A 21,933-nucleotide genomic window follows, 5' to 3' on the forward strand; every position below is an offset into this window, starting at 1 on the left:
CAAATAAGCATTTATGGGGCTTGATTTCTAAACATTTTCAAAATGTGACTAAAAATGAAGCATGCAACATTTAGTCCCCACAGAGCCACACTAAGTAGATTATGATTTAGTCCTTCAACCAAATAAGTATTATCACAACTGAGATAATTGGTTAGTTTAATGCAACCTTTACCTTTCACATAACATGGTTCATCATTGCCAAATCTAGCACTTTCACCATCATAGTGAACCAAGTCCCCAATTTTAGATTTGTCACCATATGAGAACAACCACTATCAATAATCCATGTATCAATCTTACTAACAAGTGAGATAAGGGCCATCTTATCATTCTCATCATTAGATTCATCCTTAACAGTGATGTAGACCATTTCATCTTCTTCACTACTATCAGAACTTTTAGCAATGTAACATGATTTCTTACCTTTGTCCTTGTAGTACTTGTAGCTTTTGAAATCCTTCTTTCCTTTGTATTTTTCATGTTTCTTTTCTTCTTTTCCTTCTCTATTTGGACACCTTGCAACAACATGACCAACTTCATCACAAGAAAAGCAAATCAAAGAAAATTTTCCTTTGTACATCCCTTTTCCCTTATGAAATCTTCTTGCAAGTAATGATTCAATGACTTCAAGATATTCATCAAAACCATCTTCATCTTCACTATTAGATTTCCTTTTAGATTTTTTAGCTCTCTTCTTGAGTGATAGCTTGGCTTGAAATGCAAACTCAAGGTTGCTAGAGTTAGGAACTTAGTTATCATAGTTATCTAACTCAAATGATATCAGCCTTCCCACTAGTACTGCATCCAATGTTATATCATTCTTGGGATTACATCTCATCTCTTGGATTGTTGAAAATCTAATTGCATAGATATGAAGAAGGGTTTTGAGTACATTTCTTACCACTATCTCATCTTCTATCTTTCTTCCTAGATCTCTAATTGCACACACATTGGCTTTGATTCTTTCACTATATTTTGAAATGTTCTCATCCTCTCTCATCTTCATTTGATCAAATTGACCTTTGAGAATTTCTACCTTATATTTTCTCACATTTTCATCTCCTCCATAGATAGATTTCACCTTGATCCACATCTCATAAGCAATACCACAATATTTGACTTCATCAAATTCAACATAGTTAAGAGTTGAGGCAATATCAATAATCCTAATGTTATGATTCTTCTTTTCTATAATTTCTTCAACAGTCATAGTTCCAGTAGGTGCCACATGTTTGGTGTCAAGGTACTTTAGGCCCAAGTCTCCAATAGTTTCTGAATGCAATCTCATGAGTTTTTTCCATGCCTTGAAGTTATCTCTATTCAACTTAGGAATCTCCCTTATGTAAGACATCTTGATCTTTAGCTTAGGTCCTTCAAACCTTCTCTGCAAGAACCAAAATCTTTGATACCAATTGTTGGAAACATACGAGGAGTAAATGAGAGGGGAGGGGTGAATAATTTACCACAAAAATAAATCATAGATTCCTTAGATGTCAATACAAATAAAAAAAATCTCTACTAAAAGTGAAATACTGTTGTAACTCAATTAGCACTAGAATCATTAGGTTAACACTAAGAATTGTTATCACTTGGAAATCACTAAAATATTTACTTCTTAAGATGTTTAATGTTATTAATGAAAATTAACTTAGTTACCAAAACATAAAGAAAATAATATAAACACATATGACACTAGGATTTAACGTCAAAACCCAATTTGGAAAAACCCACCAATTGCAACTAGTTACTATTTTTCACTCTTCTGAAGTGAACCCTGTTAGGAGCCAACCCTAGTAAAGGTTATAAAACACACTGTTAGGTGTGACTCTATTAAAGGATTTAAATAACCCTGTTAGGAGTTTCTTTGTAAGAGGTCTTTAGACACTTCAATCTAGAAATGTCACCTTGTCAAAGGATTTTACAGATAGTTATTAAGCGAACTCTATAAAGAGATTTGATACACAACTAAAATTATGAGAGAGTAACAATGATATGACCTAATTGCTTATGCAAATTTATTGCTGATTTCAAATCTCTATTCTTTCTTGAATACTTTATCCTCCTTGATTAGATAAAACTTTGTAGTTTAGTCAACTCAAGATACTCTACTATCCTTCCAATTCACTTCCTTGGTTTATCTTTTCAATCCCATGCTTCTTATATTTAATCCCACAACTTGACCTTATACTTAAATATTTTATCTTGTCAAGTTGGCATGAAGACACTTTCAAATATTCAATATTCATCCCATAAGTCAACTAGACTTAACTAATAAATTCATCAAACTAAATATGTTGATTGAAGAAAATCTTTTGTTAAACAACCCAAATCAGTCAGCACTAACTCAGAAAAGACTTTCTTTAGACTTCCATTGGTAAGAAAGTGAGCTTGGCTAACACTGCATCTTGAATTGAATTCCCTTTGGTAACTGAGTGAGATCAGTTAATACTAGTTCCATGCCAACTTCTCTTTGGTACTCGAGTGAACTTGGTAAACACTATCTTCCTACAAACTTCCTTTGGTTCCTAAGTGAACTCTACAATTACTGACTTTGAATTTGATTCTCACTTGAATGCTCGATAGATAATAAAAACTATCTTCATCACCCTAGTGAGCTTGGAAAATAGTGACTAGAAAATAGTTGACATTTTGTGTACCATCAAAGAAAATATACAATTGAACAATTGTTTTCAATGAATTTTTCATGGGTTCTCTCCAATGTTTATGTATTAAATATGAAGGCAAGGATAGCGTAGTTTTGGAGAAGGATTGTTATCTTTTTTTGAAGGTCAAAAGGGTTCATATGATAATGTATGAACCTTTTTTATGCCTTACATGTCAACATATGTCTCTAGAGGTCATAGGACCCTGAGGGATACATTTCATTTGTTTGAATGGGTCAAAAGGGTTCATATGATAACCTATCAAACCTTTCAACATATTCCATGACAATATATATCCCCAAGGGTCCTAGGACCCCTTTGTTCAAATTGGTTGAAAGTGGCCATAGGATAAGCTATTACCCCTTTCAATGCACTCCATGAAGACATATATCCCTAGGGTTAATAGCACCACTAGGGACATATCTTATTTCTTTTAATGGATCAAAAGGGGTCATAGGATAACCTATGACATTTTTTGATGCATTCCATGACAAATTATGTCCCTATATAACCTAGGATCCATTTTTTATGCTTTCCATGACAACATGCATCCCTATGGGCATGAGGACCCCTAGGGATATATTATATTTGTTCAAATTTGTTGAAAGGGGTCATGGGATATAACCTATCACAACTTTTGATTCATTTCATGACAACATGTGTCTCAAGGGGGACTTGGACCCCTAGGGGGATATCTCATTTGTTTTAATGTGTTGAAAGGAGTCATAGGATAGCTTATGACCCCTCTCAATGCATTCTATGACAACGTATGTCATTATGGATAATAGCATCCCTAAGGACATATCTCATTTATTTTAATAGATAGAAATGGATCATAAAATAATATAATATAATATATAACATATGTGAGTAAACATGTATAACATATAACATATAATATAGGTTATATTGTATTGAATATATGCTTTGTTTTTTATATTAACCACATATCAGTGTAACCTTTAACGATACCAAAACTTTTTTTGTTCAAATATCATTTCTCTATCAAAACTCAATTTTTTTTCAATTTAAACTAAAATACCCTTTTGTAGATCTTTGATTCAATATCACCATTATATAAATTTTAAAGTGTTTTGATTAGTTATAATATGTTATAATTTCAAAATATTATAAGTTAATAATCCAACATTTCAAAAGATGCTCCCTCAAAAAGGGAAAAATATAGTAAATGATATCAAAAAAATTTTTAAAAAAATATATTTATCTCTAGAGGAGAGAGTCCTCAAGAATATGTAATTTTTCTTCAAAAAAGTGTAGATTTGATAGGGAAGTTTTGATAGGAGGAAAAAACTATTGGATTCTGATAAGGTCAACCTTGAGTGCTTATAACAAATAAAATATACATAAAAAATAAAAAAATAAAAATTTCCCTAGCTATACATGTCATCTATACAATATTTTCAAAACAAAACAAAAAAAGATGATTTGAATATACTATTTTGATGGGAACTACATCCTATATTTTTTATAGTCAATAAAAGGGACTTCAAAATTTTAAGAAAATGAATAAATTCTTACTCAAACATGTTATAAAAATTATAGGTAGAAAATTCATCCATTTCTACATGTTTCATCAATTTACATCATCCTCAAATTCTAAACACAAATGCCATTTTTTATGTCATTAAAGTTCAACAATTGCATTATGATATCCATTTTCTTTATAAAAGGTGACATGGGTTTACGCTTTTACCATTTTCAAAATTTAGTGAGAATAATCAATACCTGATTTGGAATTGAATACCTTATATATGAGGTATTTGATTTGAAATTGATTACCTAAAATATCGGGTATCTAATTTGACATTGAATAGCTGTTACAACGAGTATCTAATATGGTAAGGATAGTTAAACTTAGATATGGTAATAGTCTAGGGGTAACAAGTCAAAGAGGATTTTGAAGCCCTTTTAGATGATCTAAAAGTGTATTTCTTCACATCACCACTTTTTGGACCCCAATGATCTTGCATACACCAATAATGAAGAAATAAAGGTGTATTTCACAATCTACTACTAAAGCTAAATATGTTGCTATTGCTATCAATTATTCAAATATTGTATTGATCAAACAATTTCTAGAAGGAATGCAAGAAGAATTAACTGAGCCTATCACTATTTACTGTGATAATGCAAGTGCTATAAATATATCAAAAAATATGGTGATGCATACAAAGATAAAGAATATATCTATCAAGTATCATTAGTTGAGGGAGAGAATTTTAAAAAAAGTGACACTTGAGTATGTAATCACTAGTACAAAAACAATAACATATGAATAAATAAACTACTAAAAATTGTAGATATATGACTTATTTTGATCATGTGACCAATGGTAGTTTATTTTTGAATTTATCTTGCAACCATATTTATGACTAAACTATTTTTTTCATTGATTTGGTCATTTATTGTTTTTACCTAATAGTTTATTTGGTTATTTATTTGATAATTTTGGTAGTATATTTGGTAGTTTAATTGGTACTATATTTGGAACTATATTTGGTAAAATATTTTATAGTATATTTGGTAATATATTTGATAGTATATTTGGTAATTTATTTGGTAGTTTATTGAAACATTAAGTTAATCATATTAGGGCACAATGGAATCGAACCACCATCCTCCTACTTGTAAAGAAGGTGCTCTTCCAAGAAGAAAATTGCTTATATATATTTTCTAGGTCATCACATAAGGATTCTTTTGAGTATCTTAGAGGTAAATAGGTGGTTGTGCCCCTATCCAAAATTTACTAGGTGAAGTTACATGATGCATCAAATCATGAATGTATTGAAATATCTTATGGAGTTGATGTAGAAGTGTTCACGCTTTAGTGTTGGAATTCTTTAGAATAATTGAGAGTGGGGTAAAATTCATTATCCAAGGTCTAGATGTACAAATAACACTTTTCACAACTTAGTGAACCCATATCCATAAAATATTTGCATGCATGCATCCATTAGATCATACAATACTTAAACTTTGTAGGTTACTGTCAAAACAACTTTGTAGAAATGTAATCATGAAACATAATAGATTCAATAACACATTTGATACAATGATTTTACATGGAAACCCAATTTGGGAAAAACCACCAGTAACATGTTACTAATTATCACTCTTCTAAAGTGATGCCCTATGAAAGGCCAACTCTATTAAAGGTTATAATACACACTATTAAATGTGACTTGTCAAGAGGATTTCAATCACCCTATTAGGAGTGAGCCTTCTTAGAGGATTTTAGATCATTCACTTGGAATGTCACCGAAATAAAGGATTTACAAATGACTATTAGGTCAACCTTAAACAAAAATATTTACCCTAGAATGATACAATGATTAGAAAGTAATAGTAAGGCTTAATCTGATAACAAATTACAGCTCACTTGCTAATTATAGATCTCTATTTCAATCCTCCATTCTGCTTGGCTTTCATACACTTTGGCTTCAATAGCTTGTTCACCATTCAAGCATTCATACTATTAAGCCTTCTTGCTTTGCTTTCAAATAGTAGTCTCTTTTGTTTGGCCACTAAATGAAGCAATACCCTAGACTCCTTGTCTTCCTTAAGTTCTTGCACATGACAACCTTTACTTATGACTAACTCTCTCTATAAATAGAGATTTTAGATCTCTTTTCATTCAACCTCAATCATCTATTTTAGGGTTAGTTAGGATTAGGTAAGCTAGAATGAATCTACCTACTTTTCCATTTGGTTCCTCTAGAAACTTCTTCCTTGAATTCAACTCAAAATAATTTACCTTGAATTATGTACCACCAGCTCATCATAGTTATCTTCCACATGCTTCACACAATTCAAGAAAAAAAAATAGTCAGCTCAGATTTGTCAAATCTATGATTTAACATGAATATTAGCACTCATCATCAATATGTTGTCACTCAACTTCCATACTATTCTTCTACTCATCATCCACTAGTTAACTCAACATCAACTAAACTTTACTTGGCTTACACTAATTTCATTCAACATATACTAAATCTTCACTTTAGTAGGTTCCAATTGATTTTATGCCTAACTTTCACTAACTTTTATCAACACCTACTATCAACTTGGTCAAGCTTCGTAGACTCAATTCTTCTTACTTTTTCTTCTTGACTTAATTAGTGTATCCAACCTTTGCAACCTTAAGTAGATAATTAATGCACTATATCATCACTATCTTAACTAATCTTTGTACTCCTTTTTCATACCATAACTCAACCTTTTTGTCTTGGTGCTCTTGTTATCATATTTGGTTAAATCCTCTTCATCAATAAAACAAATGATAGTACTCAAATAAACTAAGTAGTTGTCTTACTAGTAAGTTGAAGGTTTGAAATCAGTGACAAAAAATGATTGAAACACACTCTCATACTTGTATCAATCTTTTCTCAACATTTAGGAGCATCTCTAAAGTTGTGAATTTAATTCTGATGAAATATGTACATGTAAGGTAGAAAGATAACTATAAGGCCTTACAATTTTTACATTGAAATTTATAATAACCTTTGGCATTATTGTTAAAAGGGAAAAATATACACAAAAGGGGGAGCATAAACTAGAAAGGGGAGAAGAGTAACTAAATGAGAGAATACATTGTAAGGGGGAGAATATTCTAAATAGAGAGGATAATTACATGAAAGAGACAAAAGATTGAACTTGAAAAAGAGATCATAATCAAAGGGGGAGTAATCTAAGTAATGTTGAAGTTTTATTACCATTGAAGATAAAACCTAAGTATTAGTTTAAAGAAACCAAATTGCCAAGTTGTATTATTGATGATAAATACATTTGATTATCTTATGTAATTTTTTGTGATGTAGAATCTTATGTTATGTGTCTCCCTCAATGAAAAAGGGGGAGATTGTTATCCCAGACTGGTACTATGATTGATTGATAGGTGATTATGCTATTAATGTATGAAAAATATTCATATCATTTGTTATATTATCGTTGATGCTAAATTCTTAACTGGCTAGACATATTTCTAACATAGAAAAGTACAAAATCATTTGATCAATGTAGAGGAATTGATTAATGAAGAGGATTTTAAGAAAGTATGATGAAGTCAACTTTTATATGTAAGGTATTCAATGGGTACTTGAATGGGATGGAAAATTATTATGTAATATTGGGTTGATTATTTTAAAATCATGTATTGGTGCAATATGTTGAAGATTACAAGCTTAACTAAGTCACAATGTAATGAATGGAGACTATATTCATCAAGTAACTATAATATTGCCCAAGCAATTCTAAAGATAAAAGAAGAACATAGTGTTGCCTAATAAAGTTAGTATTAGCCAAGTTATTTGTTTTCCAAGTACATGTAATATTTACTAGGTGACATCTAGATGGTCAAGTTTTAGAAATTAGAATCATAGGTCAACTTTTGATGGAAATTTGGAAAGTACAAGAAGGTCTACTATAAGAGTCAATGTTTTTTGAAAGATCAACGATGGAGAAAAATTAAGAAGAATCTATAAGGAAAAATAAAAAGGATGAGGATTGACACAAAGTTATATGTTTGTTTCTAGATTCATTGCATGAAGGAATTCAGTTACAAACCTATGATCAACAATTTTGATTAAGGAGATAAAAATGGAAGGATCTGGAAGTATTGAGAAATCTATTTAAAGAGGAGAAAATGATATTTTAGGTTGTTGGTTTGAAGTGGGTGATGATTTCATTATGATGTTGTTTGAGAGTTGATAGAGGTGAAAGAGATGCTAATAGTCTCTATAGAATGAAAGGTTGCTAAAGGTGAAGAAGAAAGAGTTGAGCCAAGTGAGCCAATAAAAGTAGAAAGAAGAAAAAGAATTTTGTGGAAGATAGAATTAGTTCAGTGAGTAAAAGATAGAGAAAGAGAATGAATTGAGATTTCATCAAGAAAAGACAATTTCTATTATTAACAGATCACTTTACACTAACAATGTTAAACCATTATAGCATAAAATCTCAAAAGTACTAAGTCGCCAAACAATTTTGTGAAATCCTATATGGTAGCATCAATTAGTGGTGTTTGCAAGTTCTTTAAATTAGGTCACTCTTTTTAGTACTAAATAGGGAGTGATAAATTCTAGATTATTTTTTGGTGAAATTATAATAAGGTCACTTTAACAAAGTTTATATAACCTTCAACAAGGTAGTCTCATAATAGAGATCACTTCAGACGAGTGAAATTTTTTTCTTTTGGTCCTAGGAGGGTTTTCCCTTTATAAGGTTTCTACGTTAAATATTGGTGTCAAAATTATGTGAATGATATTTATTTTGCAAGTTGATTTATAATTTTTTCCACTTTATAGAAACTTAGTAATAACTAAGATAGCAATAGTTAATTACTTAAAATTTACTAATAGTTGGCAATGCAAGGAAAAGTTTGATAATAGTTTGGAAAGAAGGTGATGTCTAAGTTAAGTTTTATGTTGGATATTTCTACTAAGTGATTGGATATATTGAACTTACTTTTGTTAATTCTTATATTTCTTTGATCGTGATGAAATATCTAAAGGGACTATGAGATGGCATACTATATTCAGCCCCTCCTCTCAGCTATCTAATAATTCCCACCCCTGATGAATGCAAGATTCAACCTAAGCCTTTGGATGCTACTAATAGCTTGGAAACCTCTACCATAAACCAATTCTCAATTGACCCCCTCATTAATGAAGGAAGTAGAAAGATAGAACTTGTTTATGGAAGCCCATAGGTCTCCTTTATCTAGAAAGGGATATTTTATGCCTCCAATGTAGCTGGTGTATCTGCCTAACCCATTGACCCGTCAATGTCTTTCAACCCTTAGTTTCTAAAGGGTCTTGATTGTTAAAGGAAATATAGTTAATTTCTTGGGTTTTATCTTCAAGGAAACAAATAAGGATTTAGAACTAAAATTTCTTAGTTGCTTCCTTCTTTTCAAAACCTCTATCAAGATGCTCAAGAAAATGGGCTACCACACTTGGTCCCTAAATGAAAGTATAAAAATTAATGTGATGGTCAATGGTATGTTCCTATTTTCATTCTTTAATAAGGAATATATCAGTTTTATTATTTCTAATGGACCATAGCCTATAGGGTTTAATGCCAAAAATACATTGGCAATCTATAAATAGAAGCCAAGACTTGACCCACTAGTTGACCTAGGAGTAGAGTTATTGACAATGGTCCTTCTCCCAAGCCTTCCTCTTGAATTTTGGAATAATAATTTAGAGGAATTTCTCAATCACTCAATACTCTTCTATTTTTAGATAGGATCATGCAATCCAAGTCTAGGCTCCTCTTTTCTAGAATTTGTGTGAGTGCTAACGTGAACAAAGAGCTTCAAAATATTGTTACTCTGGAATCTTAGTTGGGATCATTTTCCTAGCCACTAGAGTATAAGAAAGAATATTCTTTTTGATGCAAGATCATCCTAGGTTACCTTGTAATCCTACACTTTTTGTTCATTCTGCTAGTTGTTTCCAAGCTCTAGTTTCTAGTTGTTATTGAGTTCCATTTTCTAGTTGTTGTCAAGTTCTAGTTTCTAGTTGTTGTCAAGTTACAGTCTTTAGTTGTTGTTGAGTTCTAGTTTCTAGTTCATTCCAAGTTATCTAGTATTGGTTGAATGTTCCTTCATGTACCAAGTGAGCCTATTATTGGTTGATGCTTGGTTCCTTCTTTAGCCAACTTGTCTGCATTTGGTTCTTAGTGGAAGTTGACTTGCGTATTTAATTTTGATTATGAATTTAATGATAGGATCTTTTTTAGGGATGAGTGTTCACTAGTTTAGGGTCAGCCTTTCTATTATGTAATGTTCTAGAATCTTCTAGAAGTCATTTTGGCAAGTATAAATACAGTGTTTAGGCTTAGGTTAAAGGTAGAACTTAGAGGGTTTTGAAGGTGGAATGTGTTAGATTATGGTGACTAACTAGGGAGGTATTGTACATACTCAATGGAAAATTTGTTGGGCCTTATTTTATCGGGATATTTGGCTGACATGTAATTATTAATTATAGCCCTAAAGTAGTAAAAATATAGGCATAAAAGGGCTTAGGGTTAGGGATTGTTTCATTGTGGGTGATGCAAAAATTGGTTCTTGTGGCAATATTGAGTTGTAAGGGATTATGGATTGTAATCAAGTTGTAATTACTAGATCGTAATAATATTGGACTTTTTGTCTGGTGGATATAGTCCAACATTTTGGTGAACCATTTTAAATCTTGGTGTCATGTGTTCTTTTTTGTGTAATCTATTATTTTTTGATATTATTTATATTTGCATGTAATTATTATTTCTATCTGTGGTTATATCCTAACAAGTAGTATCAAAGAGAGGTTATTTTTTAGTTATCCTCTATAGGAAAGTCTCATGGTTGAGTAGAAGTCTCACGGTTGAGTGGGAGTGATGGAAGACAAGGGTAAGTTGAGGGTTGACAAGTTTAGTGGGTAGAATTTTTAGTTATAGAAGATGCAAATGGAGGACTATCTTTATTAGAAGGATTTATGGAAGCTGTTGGAAGGAAAAATCAAGAATCAAGGTTCTATGTCAAATGATGACTAGGATCTTTTAGACAGAAAGGCACTTGGAAGCATTCAATTATGCCTGACACCATTGGTGGAATTTAATATTACAAAAGCAAAGACAATGGAAGAGTTGATGGAAACCTTAGCAAAATTATATGAAAAGCCCTGTACTTCAAATAAGGTATTTTTGATGAAGCATTTATTTAATATGAAGATGGAAAAAGGTGGATTTGTTGTAGATCATTTAACCAAGTTTAATACAGTAACTAGTCAATTATCTTTTGTGGATATTAATTTTGATGAAGAGATTAGGGCTCTCTTGATTTTGTGTTCGTTTCTTGAAAGATGGAATAGCTTGGTAATGCTATGAGTAATTTCATTTTTGGATCTAATACTCTAAAATATGATGATGTGATCAATGCTATTTTGAGTGAGAAAACTCGTAGGAAATCGTCAGGTGGATCTACATTTGGAAGTGCTCTAAATGCACAAATTTGAGGTAGGAAAATTGAAAGAGGAAATAATTTTGGAAATTGTGGGAAATCAGGAGGAAAGTCAAAAGGGAGGAGGTCTTAATCAAGAGGACCAAATGACTGCTAGTACTGTGGGAAACCAAAGCATAAAAAGAAAGATTGTTGGACTCAAAAGAAAAATGAAGGAGAAAAGCCACATGGAGATAAGGAGGCAAATGTGGTAAGTAACAAATCCAAAGAGGCTTTTTTGCTTCTATCTTTAGAAAGTGTTGATGATTCATGGGTTTTAGATTCTAGTGCTTCATTTCATGCTACACCTTAGAGAGGTGATTTCATTGATTATGTCTAAGGGGATTTTGGGCTTGTTTATTTAGGGGATAATGAACCCTGTCAGATTGTTGGAAATGGAAAAGTTAAGATTAAGTTGTAGAATGGGAGTCATTGGCTACTACATGAGGTAATACATGTTCCAAGGTTGAGTAGGAATTTAATTTTTTCAAGGCAACTTAGTGATGAGTGTTGTGTAATTACTTTTAATGATAAAAATTGGAAGGTTTCAATAGGTTCCCTTGTAGTAGAAAAAGGTGTGAAAGTAGGCACCTTATATATTTTTATAGGTCATATTGTTCCTTCTACTTTAATTATTTCAAAGAAACATGAATGTTTAAGAGTGGTTACTACAGTTGAGTAGGGGGAACAAATAGTTGTTGTAGATTTTGATACAACACTATGGCATAATAGACTTGGGCACATGAGTACAAAGGTATGAAAGTACTTCATTCAAAGAAATTTTTACTAGGTCTAAAATGTGTTAATATGGATTTTTGTGAAAGTTTTGTGTATGGAAAACAAAAGAGAGTGAGTTTTGTGAAAACTAGGAAGGAAAATAAAAGGGAGAAATTAGAGATTGTGCATACAGATGTATGGGGAATAGCTTAGGTATCTTCCCTTGGTGGCTCTCATTGTTATGTTACATTTATTGATGATGCAACAAGAAAGGTATGGATTTATTTCCTTAGATAGAAATTTGATGTATTTCAAACTTTTAAGAAATGGAAATTCTTGGTTGGAAATGAGACTAGTAAAAAATTAAAATGTCTCAGATCTGATAATGGTGGTAAGTATTACAGTCATTAATTTGAAGATTATTTTTCCACTAATGGTATTCATAGATAGAAAATTGATCCAAGGACTCCACAGGAAAATGGAGTGACCGAATGCATGAACATGACTATAATGGAGTGTGAAAGGATCATGAGGTTGCATTTTGGGTTTCCCTTAAATATGTGGGCTATTGGAATTTACAAGTGGGAAGATTTACTTTTGAGAAGGGAGGGGGGGGGGGGGGGGTGTGCGAATCAGAAGTAACTAAGTAACTAAATTTAACCATTTCAAAACCTTTTAGCTGAAATCATTCAGATGCATCTAATTCATCTAATAAAAATAAAAGTAATGACATGTATGAAAATAGATAACACAAGAATTTGATAAGGTAGAAACCCTCCAAAATGAGAAGGTAAAACTGGGGTGGGGATGAAACCCATAAAGTATCACTACAATAATTTGTAACTATTTAAGGTTACAAAGTTTGACCACTTCCAATGGTCTACCGTGTGAAAGGCCTATCTTATTAAAGACTTTACACCCTGTTAAAAGTGACCTGGTTAAAGGATTTACAAAGAATCACTTGGAACGTTACCCTATTAAAGGATTTATGTCTAACAGCTTACAACATGGCTATTAAACTAACCTATCATCATAGGATTTTCATTCCTAATACAATTTCTAGAGAGTATTAGAAAGTCTTGACCTGATGACTTACAATCCTTAATTGTTGATTCCAAATCCTTGTTTACCTCTAACTACTCTGATCCTTGGTTGCTCTGATATGTCACTCTTTGAAACTCTGATACTCTATTCTTAATCAACTAAATTTTACATTTTTGTTCTACTCTTTCTAAGTCTGTACACCCTTCTGCACTTCATACACTTCTCATATGTGCACACATAATGGGGTTTTTCCCTCCCTTTAAAGGCTTTGAAGACTTAGGGTTAGGTATTAATCTATGATCAATATTTACTCTTTATTTCTCACTTAATTCTTGCTCTTTTCCTATTGGTTGCATGCCTTCTTCATTTTTCTTATTGGTTGTATGCTGATTACATAGGTAATGCAAAATATTCAATCTTATCTTAAAGATCCTTCAAGATTCATCCTGATTCCACTCAAAAAATAGTTTACATTTGAGTTTGTGAAGATACAAACTCATATGTTGATTTTTTGTTACTCTACACTTAATAATTGTTGATGCTCGGCACATATAGAAATTCTATCTCACTTGGCTCCTATAGCAATTCTATTTCACTCGGTATCTATAGTAACTCGACATCACTTATTGCTCGGCACTTGAACTTCACTTAGCACCTAAAGTTCACTCGATGCCTATTGAATTCTCTGGCTTGACACACACTATAGTTCAACTTCTATATTATACTCGACATCATCTTGAGAATTGGTTAAGTGTGTTGACACTCAATTGTCAAAACCAATCTGAGATCAACAATCTCCCCCTTTGACATGAGTGGCAAAAACACTTAACTAAACATTATAAATCTGATCTCTATGAGTATACTTCACATTCTATTTGGCATAGGTACAAAACTTTAAAAGCTTTTTCAAAAATTTTGTATTTCTCAAAAGCTTGTAACTCCTCCTAAGCTGATGTGCTAATTTTGTAACCAAAATTTGATTCCTACAACCAAAACCTCTTGTGTTGAATTTGTCTCATGCTGATGTGTCTAATACTCTTTGCCTTGTTTGTGCTCTATATCTATTTGTTGTATTATCCCTTTTTTTCTAGTCTATGTTTGCTCCCCCTTTCACATCTTCTTGCAATTTTTGCATCCTTTTGGTTTTATCTCCTTATTGCTTCTACAAAATTTGAATTTGAATATCTCCCTCTTTGGATATTCTTTATTACTTCCATCAAATAATTTATTATCTCCCCATTCTTATCATTTTCTATCTGTATCTCCCCCAAAATATTATATCTCCCCCTTTTTGACACTTATGTCAAATGGTCCTAAGAATGAATAGAATATTTAGCCAAAAAAAATTTATTTACGTCCAGTATCATTTTCACAGAAGCATCCCAATTGTCTAAGGCAATTTCTAGTGATTTGTGCTAGATGGTTGTCTCTGCTGCAAGATGTACTAGGCCTTCTAGGGTAGAAAGATTGGGGTCTTTCTTTAGAACATTTTATGCATAGGCCATTTCATTTTGTAGTACTTCTAGATGTGGAGCAATAGTTGATTGAATCTATATCAATTTGGCCTCGACATTGGTCTCTTCTCCTATCAATACATCTAACTCCTTCTGAGTGTGAAGTGTAGTTGAAAAATGCTTCTCACTTTGAGCTAGATCTTTGGTAGTTGTGTGTTGGAAATCTTAAGATTTTGTTCCAAGCTTAGTATTCTTTGGCTAGTTTCTTGTGTGAAGAATGATGAGTCACACAATTTGGAGTACAATGAGAATATATTCTCAAGTACTATTCTCAAATTTTCAACCTTCTTAGCCAATTAAACTTGTGAAAGTGCTATTTCACTAGATATCTTTTCATTGAAATTCATTTGAAATTTCTTTTTTCACCACTCTAATAATTTAACATTTGTATCAAGGTCTTCATTTTGTACCTGGTCCACTATGTTGGAAAATTGCTTCATGATGGGCTTGGTTTCATTAAGTACTGGCAAGCTAAATGCATCAAGGAATATGTCTTTTATTTCCACCAATCCCTACTTTTGTCTATATTCATTTCTAAGTATCTCTTGCTTCTTCCTTCTCTCCAATGCCTCTTGCACTTCATTTATCTGTGCTAAATTCATTGTCTTTGAGTCATAACTAGGTATGACTATTTCCTTATCAAGTATAGGGTCTCCATAGTGAATTATCCTTGCAACCTTTGTGGAACTCGAGCCTAGTGCTAAAATCTACAGTGGTACTACATCAATGCTTGATTTTTTGGTAGGATTCGGTGAGGTAGGAAAGTTCACTAATGTCTATATTTCCTCCTGCTCTCTTTCCTTAGGGGTTTTCTCCTCTTCCTTCTCTTTTTCTCTACTACCTTGGTCAATCATAATTATTTGATTAGGTGCACCTTGGCTTTGTGCTATAGGAACATCTTGTCCTATTTGCTCCTTTTTTGGCTCCTCAAAAGTTGTTGTTGCTATCACTATATGATCAACCTTAGCAGTTGTATCCTATGTTGCTTGCTCTTTAGGCTGATCTTCTATAGTTGTGGGAGGTTGTGAAGGTGGTTCTTGTGTGTTCACCTTCTCACCAAAACAAGATTTGTAAACAATTGTGATTGTAGTGTGGTTTGGTGAAGGATCTTTTTGAGATCTTTTGTAGTTAATGGATTGATGTTCTGACCTAAGGTGTCAAGAACATCCTTTACAATTACTATTTCTATAGGTGTTGTATGTGGAGGACTTGGTGGTGGCATTTGGGTGTCTTGGATGGTCTATTCTAGCTACTACTCTTCAGCTATTGCCTCTTCACCTTGTGTCTTCTCCACTATTTCCTCTTCTTCTTCCTCATCATTTTTTCCCTCAATGGGATCTTCCTACCCTTCCTTGATAGTTGTCAATCCATAAATCAATTTCCACATTTTTGTGGACTTTTGCACATCTTCAATTTGATTTTGGAAAATTCTAAAGGCTATGTATTTAGGTGCAAATTTGCTCCCATGTTTCTTTTTAGCCTTGCTTATTTTACCTTTAGTTAGGTCAAGCATTACATGATCCAATGTAGACTCCCTTATTTCTTTCTCCATTTTGAGTAAATAATGCCATTTATTCTCTTCAATGGAGCTTAGCTCCTTAAGCATAGAATCATCTAGTTCAAGTGGGGTGGTCTTGAACATGGCCATCATAGTGTAGATGGACTCTTCCACTATGTTTTGTTGTTTCTTAACAACTTATTAAAATCAATGGCCTTTAAACCAATTAGATACACATTATCTCTAATTTTATTAAAAATATTTTCCAATTTAGACTTGGTAGAATGCCTTACCAATTTCAATTGATCATTATCAGACTTTGTCTTTTCCTCGTTTGATTCTAGAGGTATAACATATTTTCTTCTCTTCTTTTGTTTTGTAGGCCCTCCTTGATCTGTGGCTTTTTTTTCCCCCTATTCCTTTCCCACTTGAGTTGTTGCCTTGGTATCTACCCTTGTAGTTGTCATGGCTAGGCTTGGCTTTGTTTCTTTCTTCTTCCCCTTGGCCTGTGGAATTAGCTATTTTTGTGCTTTTCTCTTCTTTGGCTCAACCTTGGGTGCTTCTTGCTTGACACCTTCCTCTTCTTCTACATCCTCTCCTATTCCTTGGGTTAAAGCAAGTGTTTCCTATCCTTGTTCATCTTCACCATCTTCTACTTCTTCACCTTCTTCTTCTTCTTCTTCTTCTATAGTACCCTCACCAAATTTTGCCTTTAACTTCTTTGTAATTTTGTCTTTCTTCTACATTGTGGAGGTAGTCTTTAACTCCATATCCACTTTTGACCATACCACATCATAGGTTCCAAATTGTGGTGTACTTTTGTCCACTTCCTAAGCTAATAATGTTGTTATAGCTACAAATGCCTCATCTATATTTATTTCATAGCCAAGAGGTCTTAACCATCTAACTCTTGGTATGGTAGCTTATATATAGGTGTAGTCAATATCTACAAGAAAGCATACATCATTTACATGTTTTTCTACCAATGAAATTGGTATTCTTAGCCTTTGCTTCATGGTTTTATTGAATTCTTCAAACTAGCTAGTCATTAGGGTCTCAAAATTAGCTTCCATCTATTTAATATATTCATTAACTTGAGCTATGATAGACCTATTTTATTTCTAGACTACTTTACCAAAAGAAGGAAACCCATTCTACACATAAAAGAATATACAAATCAAAATATCACCAAACTTGTATTGGGCTCCCTTGGTTCTTCTTATAGTGGCTAAATTCTCATTAATTTGTTGCAGTTGCAATTTTGAAAGATCATAAGTATGATCCTCTTTCACCAATTTGTAGCCTACATCCATTGCAATGCAAGGCACACTGTTAAGTTTGATGGAATGGTAGAACTTGTGTCCAATGACTCTAACATAAAAGTCAACAAGAGGGTCTTGAATGGTGTCTATTGTAATTCCTCTCTTGTTCCACTTGGCACTAGTGTTCTTTGCAATTTCCTTGTTAGAATCACTCCTAAGGGTCTTTGGCTGATCTAGGGTTGGATACCCTATCACTCTATGTACAATCCTTTTTGTAATTTTCACTAGGCCATCCTCCAACCATAAACTTCCATTAATTTATCTTTCTAAGAACTATACTTATCCATTTAGTCTTGAAAACTATAGGAAATTCTAGGGCATGTGTCAAACCCTTCCTTTCAACAATTTGATACTCTTATTTTAACACTCCATTTTCACAAAATTTCATATAAGCTTCCCTCATTTCCACGTCTCCTATGCCTCCAATCTTGCAATTGTAAAATATCCTAACATCTTGAACCATAAATACTTTAGGGGGTATGACCAATAGGGCTCTGACTAGGTTATTTTTATATGCTACTTCTAGGATTAGTCAAAAACCTAGTTGTTTTCCTTCATTGGATAGTAGTTGGCCCTCAAATGGTTCCTTCTCTTGTGTTTTCCTAGAGCTAGAAGCCATTTGTGCAATCTAGGGTTTGAATACAAAGAAAATATGAAATTGTGTAGCTTGACACAAATGCAAATACCTTGAAATTAATGAAATAATGTTGAATTGCTATTGAAATCTACTTAAACACTAGATTCTCTATTTTTAAGTTGTTCTACACTCTTTTTCTTCTTCGCTATTCATTCACGATGAAGAAAAATGATTAAAAACATAATAATATACCCCATTTTCATTGCATTTAATGCTTAGTATATTTATAGCTATCCATTTGGCTTCTAAAGGATTTCTACATTACTCAACTTCCATTGGCCTTTCACACTCAGCATCCATAGGAGTATCCTTTACTTGGCTTCAACTGAGATTTGTCTTTACTCGGCTTCCTTTACCAACTCGACTACTACTAATCATTGAACTTATACTAATTTTGACAGTCAACTTGGCTTGTACTAAGATTTACTCAACATCTGAGGGAAACTTTTTCTAACTTGGCAACACTTATGAAATCTTGAAATTTTTCCTTTGCATCTCTAAACATGTTGATCTCTTCTTTTCAGTACTTGCTTGTTTAGGAACTAATGTATAATAAAACTTTGTAAATCAATCCCTCATACCTTCTCTCTGCTTAGTTTGAGGAAGTGTGACCACTTGACCTTTTAGGTAAAGTGATCCCTTCATTTGTTGTGCTACTCCCATCTTTCTTCTTCCATCTCTTATTCATTTCTCTTGTGATGTGTTCAACATCTACCTTCTCTTTACCTTTGTTGTTCTTTGAATTGGGTGCCCTTGACCTTGTTGGGAAATTCCTATTGATATGACTAGTCTTTAAGAAATAGAAACATGTGGTTTGGCTCAACCATCTACTGTAGATTCCATTGAAATGTGTTCTTATACAATTTTCAGGAATGTGTCCATACTCCTGATAGTAATGATAGCTATACTTAGTGTTGTAGTCCCAATTGTAGTGGTGTCCATGGTTTTTTCCCATTTTTGGATAATTAGGTGTCCACATAGGCTTTGATCTACACTCAAAAGCTCTATGTCCATACTTCTTGCAATTGTAGCAATAATCTTCAAATCTTGGTGTTTTGATAGTCCTAGTCCTGCATTTATGTGCTTGATGTCCTTGTTTGTTGCACTTATAACAATGACTCAATTTCTTAGGTTTTTCATGTTGATGGGTTTTTTTTCTCCTACATACATTAGAGGTATGTCCATTTTTATCATAGAAATGACAAGTAGGTTTAGTATTCTTACCTTTGTTACTCCTTTCTTCTACAGTCTTGGTGGACTCTCCTTGTTTAGTGCTGGTGTATCCTAGTCCTAAAGTATTATTTCTAGCCCTTGGTGATTTTAGTAGCTGCTCAAAGTATTGGATGGCCTCATTAGGTCTATTAAAGTTTTCTACAATCTCCTTTTCTCTTTTTAGGTCATTTTGTAGTTGTTCATATTTTGCATCTTTAGAGTAGAGATCTCAATGTCCTTGACATTCAGTTCATGATGTGCAATCATCATCTAGCTTAGGGTGTTTAGCTGCATGTTTGAAATTCTTACAAATTCATTTGAATTTTCTTCTAGTCTATTGGCAAGATTTCTCTTGTCTTCTTCTAGCATAGCCCTATCTTTAATGGCTCTTTTCTTCTATTTAATCACCTCACAAAGCATCATGGCTTGTGATTCTTGTTCAAGCTTGAGTGTTCTAATTTCTTCTACTTGAGCTTTATTCTTCTCCATTAGCTCTACTATTGCTACATCAAACTCTTTGGAATCTCCATTTGCAAATAGTTTTGAGGTGTCAATCTCTTTGTATTGTGTATCATTTTTAGCTATGGCAATCTATCTTCTTCTCTTTAAGGATTTTCTCAGTTCTTCTCTAGCTTCCTCCAAAGCACGTAAAGCAAGTTGTATATCAATTTTTTGATTCTCTATTATCTTCCCAAGTTTGTAGACTTCCATTTCCAAATCTTTTCTCTAAGCTGTAAGGCTGCTTCTTGTGAGAACTAGGCTCTGATACCAATTGCTGAAATTTAAAGGTGGGAATATTTACTTCTGAGAGGGGGGGTGAATTAAAAGTAACTAACTTTAACCATTTCAAAACCTTTTAGCTGAAATCATTCACATGCATCTAATTCATCTAATAAACATAAAAGTAATGACATGTATGAAAATAGATAACACAATGATTTGGTAACCCAGAAACCCTCCAAATTGAGAAGGTAAAACTAGGGTGGGGATGACACCCACAAAGTATCAGTGCAACAATATGTAACTATTTAAGGTTACAAAGTTTGGCCACTTCCAATGGTTGGCCTTGTGAAAGGCATGTCCTGTTAAAGACTTTACACCCTATTAAAAGTGACCTGGTTAAAGGATTTACAAACATTGACTTGGAATGTTACCCTATTAAAGGATTTAGAACCTTGTCTAAAGGCTTACAAAATGGCTATTAAACCAACCTATCATCATAGGATTTTCATTCATAATACAATTTATAGAGAGTATTAGAAATATTTGACCTAATGACTTGCAATCCTTAATTGCTAATTCGAGATCCTTGTTCAGCTTTGACTGCTATAATCCTTGCTTGATCTGATATGTCACTCTTTGAAACTCTAATACTCTATTCTCAATCAAATAAATTCTACAATGTTGTTCTACTCTTTCTAAGTCTTTACACCCTTTTTCACTTCACTATAATTCACCCATGCACTTCTCACATGCACACAAATAATGGGATTTCATCCTCCTTTTAAAAGCTTTGAAGACTTAGGATTAGGTATGAATCTATGATCAATATTTACTCTTCATTTCTCACTCAATTCTTGTTCTTTTCCTATTGGTTGCATGCTGATAATATAGGTAATGTAAAATATGTGATCTTATCTTCAAGATCCTTCGAGATTCATCCCGAGTCAGCTCAAAAAATGGTTTACATCTAAGTTTGTGAAGATACAAACTCATATGTTGATTCTTTGTTACTTGGAACTTACTAATTGCTAATGCTCAACACATATAGAAATTCTATCTCACTTGACTCCTATACTTTGATTGGCATCTATAGTGACCCCACATCACTTATCACTCAGCACTTGAACTTCACTCAGCACTTGAAGATCACTTGGAACCTATTGAATTCTTTGGCTCGGCACACACTGTAGCTCAGCTTCTATATCATTCTTGGCATCATCTTGAGAATTGGTTAAGTGTCTTGATATTCAATTTTTAAAACTAATCTAAGACCAACATGGGCAAAGGCTATCAATACTACTATATATTTGATTAATAGAGGTCCCTCTACTCCTTTGGGCTATGGTATTCTTCAAGAAGCATGGACTGTAAGAATGTGAGTTATTTTTTTCTCAAAGCCTTTGGTTGTGAAGCATTTTTTCATATAGATTTTGAAAATAGAACCAAGCTAGAAGCTAAGTCAAAGAAATGTGTATTTTTTGGATATAGCATTAATGAGTATTTTTATATGCTTTGAGATTTTGAAAATTATAAAATTCTAAGAAGCAAGGATGTCATATTCAATGAGAAAGCATTGTATAAAGATCTATTGCAGCAATATGAGAAGAA

The sequence above is a fragment of the Cupressus sempervirens genome, chromosome 9 (genome assembly GCF_028749045.1).
Source record: "Cupressus sempervirens isolate cs-2001-9-10 chromosome 9, ASM2874904v1, whole genome shotgun sequence".
Lineage (NCBI taxonomy): Eukaryota > Viridiplantae > Streptophyta > Pinopsida > Cupressales > Cupressaceae > Cupressus > Cupressus sempervirens.